Consider the following 9102-nt stretch of genomic DNA (forward strand, 5'->3'; position numbering starts at 1 on the left):
TGGCGTAAACTTCATTTTTTAAATCATTCGATCAAAAAACTCATTGTCCCTTGTTTAGTGAAAAGTGATGCCTAGTTTTAGGCAAGGACAATAGGATATACAAAAGCAAACATATTATGTAATTCATAATCGGAATCTTAATCTAATCATAATTATGTTAACGTCAAATGTTTCATCATTGTTCTGTACAACACTTGATATTATACCATGAATTGCCGCTTTTATACCGCTTCTATTCAAGCCTCAAAACTGGCTTACACATTATTTCAATATTTCACCCAAACTTCAGTATTCGAAGCATTTACTACAATCTTGGTTGATGCAGGCCCTATACAATTTTTGAATCTTTCATCAACTGTCGATTAATTAAAATTGTACACATCGACCGGACAGCTGTTTCCCTCACACTTAATGATATAATTACTTAATGATATAATTGCTTAATGATATAATTACTTCATGATTTAATGACCCTGGTACTGGTGCTTGAGGTGACATTTCTCAACTTTGATTGCGGAATTTTACTCAGTTCCATTGCCATTTTGAACAACTAGTGCCTTAAAATTGTTAATTGTATCCTATTATAATACTGCAACTACAGATCCATCTGTGACAAATGCTGATCTCAGCAGATGTTACACTTGAACTTGTTAGAGGGATGTAGTAATCGGGCAACATAATGCACGGTTTTCGCTGGTCAATGTCAGTACTTCCTTGTTCAAAAGTGGTTTCACAGCCATTTTCATTATATCAACGTCTTGATTCTGATTAAAATCGGGCGCTTATATTAATATTAAAGCATAAAATGACGAACTTCCGAGCAAAATCAGACATGGTTTAACACAGTTTTTAATGAAACATCACAGTTTTGCGAGTGCGTCAATTAACACTTACCACCACTTGCGGTACTGTATTGCCCTTTTGGCTTTGTAACCGCATTGCATTAACTTACGTTTTAATTCACCTTTTCTTTGCGAAACTATGACTTTTTAACATTTAAAGCAGCAAATTTATCAAGTTTTTACGTCCAAATATCGAAAGGTGAGCTAGAAACGGCCGTGCCGTTAACAAACAATGACACAACACAAATATCCAGGATCGGTCAGATATAGCCATAAGTATCCCCGTGTCATGACATAAGCAGGTTTTGATAAAAATGAATGGAATCGTCCGATCGTTAGTGGGCCGTGGATGCAAATTGTATAATAGTTGCACCCTATTATTCGAGTTAATTGATTTGCCGAACAGATTTTGAAAGGAAGGTTTGGGTTGCACCGCCATTTGGTCGTGCCAGCTCCGCAATGAATGATGTGTTAACTAATAAACCAGGCTCTGCCCCAACACATTGTATCGATTGTGGGGTCAATTGTTGTTGAAACAGTTGCAAGAATAACGGCTATTGGATATTATACATGCAACAATCTGTCATTGTAAATTACAATTCAGGAAAGAAATATTGTAAGGAGGACGTATTATGTGATCACTGATCAGGCATCATTTATCAATTAGTGCAACTGGATCATTGGCCGACGGCTCTAATCAGTCAAACCCATGCACTAGCTCTATAAAATATTTGATCAAACTTTTAAGTTTTAACTATTACCCATAAAGTGTTGAAGAATGCACCTTAATGAGTGTAATATCAGAGGACTCACAGATTTATATCCCTTTTTAATTGTCTCTATTTCCTGAAGAATATTGGGTTGTAATATTATGAATTAAGAAGGGCCGTTTTACATGCTATATCCGCTAATTTGTAATAAAAAGACTCAGAAATAGCCTATTGTAACTTAATATAGAAAGAATAATTTTTGATGATTGTTAAAAAAATGGTTGTCTCAAGTCATCCCAGCAGCTAAAATTGCTGGCTATAATTTAAATGAAACTGTTGAAACAATTAATATAAATTAGATGAAATGATCTGGAATTTTTAAATTAGTCAGAAATTCCTATTTAATCTGGTTTCCCTTGAGAAGTTTTTCACCTCACTGCACCGTTCCAAGATATTCCAGTCATTTTAAACCAATTTTGCTCACAGTTCTAGATTTGAAGCAATTACAGTAATTTACCAGATGCCAGCTGCAGTTAATTACAAATATATTACCGCTATCATTCTGAAAAATTCATTCAAAAGATCACGCATTTTATGTCTTAATCATAGAACAGCCTGGTGTAAATAGCTTTGAAATTGTCGTCTTCATTCGTGTTGTTCCCACTATGATTCACCTCAACGACAAAATCCGTCGACAGAGTCTAAGCCATGATTTAGACTTGGGCAAACGATCCCGACATCTGGCTGGTGATCTGGTGGCTGAAAGTTGTTCGTCCATGAAGAGAAAAGGAAGCGTTTACGAGGGAAGGTTTTCAACCACTTTACTGAACATACAATATCTCCATCCTGATTCAAAGAGCCTTATCGGGAGCGTTCTACAGCACAGGTGAATACTCAGTATAATGTAGTTTAGTTTTTATTACCATGGTTCACCCCTGCTTTGGGTGAATATTCTGGATCACTGAGATTTTCCTCATTTCAACCCCCCTGATGGCTGATACTGTAAGTCACTCACCAGTCAGGGTCCATCCCCATCCTTCACCAGATCCAATTCTAAGCTCCGGAACTTTAAACTAGCACGGATGATATGTCCGTTCGTACTTGCAGACCAAGAAATTCGTTCAACTTCTTCCTAATTATTCTTCACATGTAGCTTTACTGATAAATTGTGAAATTGTTTCGGTTTTCTTTATTCGTTACCTTCAATCATCTTAAAAACATAACAGTTTGTGCGAGCACCGTTCATCAATCATTGATTGATTGTTATTTGGTTATACGAACCTTTCGTTCCTTTTTAAAATATTCATACCATTGAAAACATTTCAGGTCCCCCGATATGAGGAGAAAAAGGAAAAGCAAAGAAGACAAAAAACACGCTTGCCTCAAAACATATACTGTTACAAAGTGGATATTTTATATTGGTATGTCAAACTGAGTTCAAAGACATAATAATATAAATTCACTAAATAATCAATACAAAAAGTACCACAATTATACCATTGGACTACTCATACTATACAATTTAACATTTTATTTCAGCTTGGGCCGCTGCTCTAGGATACACTCTGTTTAATATTTCCAAAAGTCTGGAAAAGTTCCTTTCAAAACCTGTCAGTACTAAAATCACAGTTTATCATAACGAGGATGGCACGATGCAGTTCCCAACCATATCGCTTTGCAATCTTAACAGGGTAAGTTTGGAGTAAGTTGTGATCGCTCTGCAATCATAACAGGGTAAGTTTTGATTGAGCTAGTTTTCTCAATTCTATGGTCTTCTTCTTCCGTCAACCTGAATGTTTGATATTATTTTACAACTTGTTAATAATTATTTGTGGTAATTATTCAACCACACCCTTTTTATTGCGTTCCTAGTGGATACACGTTGAAGAATTTATCAAGTTTATTTCAGGTAAATACGTCCTATCTATCCAAAAATCCTGCTCTTCAACGAGTTTGGCAGATTGTCGATGGACGTAAGACATTGTATTTGTTGACACATATATTTGTTTGCCATCCATGCCACAGTTGAGAATTGAGAATTCGTACCATTTTATTTCTGTCCGATTACTACAAGAGACATAACCATCATTAAATAATACGCCACAAATTGTAGGCGCTCGCGGGGAACTGGATTGGTCTGATCCTACTACTTCTAAACTGGGTGGAATATTCTATCAAGATATACTCAGGTAATAAGGGCTTTGAGAACTGTGCACACTTTTACCGTCAAATGATTTGGCTAACACGTGTAAATAAAATTTACACGTGTTAGTTATTCTTATACTCTCCTTAATAAATGGAATCCTCGATACACTCTGCACTTTGCCTACCGAGTACCACGTGTTAACTGTCTAACATAGTACTTGTTTGCAGAAATTCGGCCTCCTGGGAGAATACTCTTCTGTTTTGTGCGTATGCCGGGGTGAGACGTTGTTCCGACCTTCCTACCTTCAAGAACATGTCCAACATGGTTGAAGAGGTAAGACTTTCGTGATACAAATCTTGAAGTTTATTTTATCTTTTCCTTTTTTCTATCAGTTAACTCTTTTCTACTGTGACGTAAATTGTTTCAGGAATTGTCCCCAACTGGAAAGTGTTATAGATTTAACCCTAAGGGACTGTTATTCTCTAAAGCAGGGGAATATGGGTCGGTGTACCTGAGATTGAACATCAATCTCAGAGAATACGCCGATAAAAGTAAGCTGTATTGTTATCTGGACATTCAAGCAATTGTTGATCTCCAAATCTTATCATTCGATCATCTCATCAGATAAGGTTTGCATTCAGCCTAATCCTCCATCTATTTTCAGGTGACAATGGTTTTGTAATGGCAATGCATCACCACACTCAGTACTCTAGTACTCGGAACACGGGCATTGTCATGTCACCTGGATTTAAATACCGTATTAACATCAAAACTCTCGAGGTAATTTTGTACTTATATAATACATAAAGCTTCAGGTGAACACAAAACTTCCAGATTGTCTGATGTGACTTGATATCGTTGAGTTTCTCATTATACTATTACTATCGTCTTGGAGCACTGTCGACGACAACTCCAATATGCATGCTGCAGTTATACTAAATATGAGTGTCTCTAAAACTAGTGGCTTCCAGCGAACAGAGCTGCCTGTTGAACACGGCGGAAGGTGCAATTCCAGTAACTCCTTCAACAGCTATGGTTCATATGATTTGGAGTCCTGTCATACAGAATGCAGGGACAGGTGAGCTTAATCTTTCTTTAAATATTTGATACACTATTTTTATTTCTTTTAGTTATAATTTTGGTTTTCCATAGACCTTCCAACCTTCCAACACAAACGAAAGATCGAATGGACAGTGTGCCTGCAAGCCTTATAACATTTTATAATACAAGAGTTTCTTCATTGACCGTTAAATTGTTAAATTGTTTAATTGTTTAATTGTTTATTGTCAGGGATCTGAACGAGACTTGTGGGTGTATTCCCGTCCTCCCGCCCTTCAATATACACGGTTACAAAGCTTGCACTCTCAAAGAAATGTACGATTGTGGTAATCAAGCTTATTTTAACTTCGGTAAGATAAATCCCAAAACATTTCCTTATCTCAAGTTTATCCAGCTTGAATTGGAACCATTCTAAGTCAAGTTATAAATTATAATTGCATCAATCGTATGGATGGACCAGATTTTTTGTCTTTTTACAGCAGTTTGGTCTGTTTGATTCAGACCCAATAATTTATTTATATTCATCTGCAGTTCTAGAGGAGTCAGATACAGAACAGAAGGGTAAACACTCTTGCAACTGCTGGGTACCCTGCAGACACTACAGTTACGAGCTCTCTACTGCTACCACTGCTATATCCAGGTGGCAATTAATTAGCAGTTAATTAATTAATTAATCATAATAAATCAATTAGCAATTAATATAGGATCTGTCTTGAAATTAACCTGGGATTAGTTTTACTGTAGGCATCTTGTCAGTAATACTAATTCAGTATTTGTGACCCAAGGGTCTTCTCTGGAGGTCACCACTCACCAGACTCAGACACCTGAGGAGACCCTTGGGTCACAAATACTGAATTAATAGATGTATTTTTGCTACAAAAAGGAAGAACGTGGTAAACGCTATTGAATGTTGTTTGGTAAACGTTTAAGGATAATTAGTGATAATTAAGGATATTAGGGATATTAGGGATATTCCATATTATCTCATTGGGAAAACCAACATTACTTCTTATCCGATCAACTACGCTCCAAATTAGAGTTAATTAAGATTTCAGTCGCACGGTTGGATACTGGTAAGTGTTTATTATTGTTACCGATAAGCACGCCCCGATTGGGGCCAATAAGGTAGCAGATAAACCGATACATGGTAACATAATTACAATACCAGACGGGTTATTGTAAATACCTCTGATGAAATACTAACGACCTGTTTAAACTCATTCAATGGCTTAACGAGAGGCCTGCAATCACTGAAAGTGTAAAAATTTTATCTGCCATCTGAACCTGAAAAGAGACGTCGAAAATTAACTCCAGCATGGCGTGTTCCCGCGATTTCAACCATCAGCTCCCTAAAATTAATACAAGTTCATCTAGACGTTAAGACTCGTCTAGACCGGATTCTGTAGCGACACACCTTCTCCTGAAGTCTGGACCCCTTGACCACACTCCACCATGGCGAAGTAAAGGTGAAGGGATGAACGGAGTGACCGATCGGAAAAATTCGATGACATACGTTACTCCTACACTGATTATTTGACTCTTGCGATCTGGGATATATGGGCCCTTGTTGGATGTTGATTCTGATTTCTAGATCTCCATATTCTTCGGCATATATATTTGGATATATTCAAAAATCTTGAAAGGTTCAAAGCTGACTTTATGAAAATTTCAGGGAGTATGCCGAGACGAAATCTTCTGGTAGGGAAGGAGAAAGACTAAACTTTACAACTGACGATGTTTTGTACGTATTCTGTTTGGTTGGTGGAACTTACCATTATCAAACTTCCTACTATACAAAATGTGTTCTATTGTGTAACCCGCCAAATAATAATACTGTCAACGGTATTTTTGGTAGCCTTCTCTTGGTCAAACATTATAAAGCATAATCGGTAAAAGGGTACTAAAAGATCCAAGTAAGTGGTATATTTCAATGACTCGATGGGTCTGTTTGCAGGATATTAATATTCCTTGGTGGGTATTAGGACCCGGTCGGACCTCTTCTGGCTGCACCCCCGATCGTGCGCTACTTAATTAGTGATAGCGGCATCTTAGCATCTAATTGCAGCCACTGATCGATCCCGCTGTACTTTGTGGAAAAACTCTTGCTATAAGTTCAAAGGTTCCTCCACAAATTGGCAAACTTGGACGTATTGATGAAGTCGATCGTGAAAAATGATCACTTGGGCAAGTACTATTATAGTGTATGGCTATAACTATGTTTAACTATCAGATAGCTAAAAATTCTTATAATCGGTTAAAACTTATAATAGCGGCTTAGTGGCTCAGTTGGTTAATCCGGGCCTGGTATTGCTTGAGGTACCAGGTTCGATTCCCGACTCTGTCACTAGCCGTGGGGTGAGAGTCGTCGACGCTCAGCTAAGGATCCTGAGTGGTCTATGCAGCCCCCGGTCCACTCAGCCAAATACTCGAGAAATCGGGTGTGAGGGTTAAATGAGGAGCTGCCCATTGCAGCAAAGTCTCGGGCGAAGAAAGTATGGTACACACTACCTTAACCGTCACTGGCCTAATGTATAATTGAATCCTTCGGCTTCCTGTAATTGGCTGGTTACACACTTGTGTAACAATGTGGCTGTTGGAATGTCCGAAGTAAAATAAGATTTGAGATAAAAAAATGACTCGATGGGTCTGTTTGCAGGATATTAATATTCCTTGGTGGGTATTAGGACCCGGTCGGACCTCTTCTGGCTGCACCCCCGATCGTGCGCTACTTAATTAGTGATAGCGGCATCTTAGCATCTAATTGCAGCCACTGATCGATCCCGCTGTACTTTGTGGAAAAACTCTTGCTATAAGTTCAAAGGTTCCTCCACAAATTGGCAAACTTGGACGTATTGATGAAGTCGATCGTGAAAAACGATCACTTGGGCAAGTACTATTATAGTGTATGGCTATAACTATGTTTAACTATCAGATAGCTAAAAATGCTTATAATCGGTTAAAACTTATAATATTGAATTTTCGAACATGACATGATTTCGTAAGGCCACAATTACCATTTTACTTAAGATTAGAACAATTATTTTCCACTTTACTGTAGTTTGTAAAATTGGATTCGTAATTAGAGTAATCGAGAATAAGGAAACCTACGTTTACTAACTTATTTTTTACTGTATAATTGGATTGTTTTTTTTCCCGTGTTTTGCTTTCAGACACAAATCTTTTTACTATCCTCCTGAGCTATTTGAACCAATGGATAGTTTGTAATTATCACCACAGATAAGTTGGTCAAATATTAGTGCAATTGGGTATCACAGATAAATTGGTCAAATATTGGTGCAATTGGGTACCACAGATAAATTGGCACAATATTAATGCAATTGGGTACCACAGATAAATTGGCAAAATATTGGTGCAATTGGGTACTTATCTTAATTCTTCGCAACAAATGATGGCACCTTGAACAATTCCAACATCATTATCTACTTCTAATTAATAGTTCACGTGGTAACAACTGGTTACCATGGTCACGTGATTACTTCACCATGGTAACAACTGGTTACTTCACCATGTAGACAGGGTTCTACTCAGCTGGATACTTTATCTAACATCCCACCAGGAAAATAATGGTGGTCTGCGGGAAATAGACTTATCTAAATTGCTCTACCCAAAATATTTAATGTCAGCCACTGGAACACCACTGGATGTACAATTACGCGATACTTGGACAGGAATTTTTAGATTTTATCTTCAATGACTCGCCATTAGTCGGCTCATAGCAGGAATAAAGAGTGAAACGGTTAACGAGGTAGAGAGATTAATTGGCACAGTGAGGTGCTCAGGTGTACATGGAAGGGAACATGCTCATTTATGCTCATTTTTAATTAACCATATTAGGTCTAATCAACAGTGTGAACTGATCAACTGAATGTTTCATATTTCAGGAAGAATAACATCATCCTGGAAGCATATTTCAGGGATATGTACGTCCAGGAAATCTCACAAATCCCGGAGTACAGCTTTTGGAACCTTCTAGGTGAACGGCGAACAAAATTAGTATTTTAAGTTTTTATGTAAATCTGTGCGTTAATTAATTGAACATAATACGGCTGATTTAATCTTCCTCACACACACAGCTCCTTATTATCACATGATTATTATAGGAACATAATAATGTGTATATTTGTTTCAAATTTCAGCGGATGTTGGAGGCATGCTGGGTTTGTTTCTAGGGGCCAGTGTTTTCACTATCATTATTTCAGCGGATGTTGGAGGTATGCTGGGCTTGTTTCTAAGGGCCAGTGTTTTCACTATCATTATTTCAGCGGATGTTGGAGGCATGCTGGGCTTGTTTTTAGGGGCCAGTGTTTTCACTATCATTGACTTT

Source organism: Bolinopsis microptera, chromosome 9 (assembly GCF_026151205.1).
Source record: "Bolinopsis microptera isolate Bmic1 chromosome 9, MBARI_Bmic_1.0, whole genome shotgun sequence".
Taxonomy (NCBI): domain Eukaryota; kingdom Metazoa; phylum Ctenophora; class Tentaculata; order Lobata; family Bolinopsidae; genus Bolinopsis; species Bolinopsis microptera.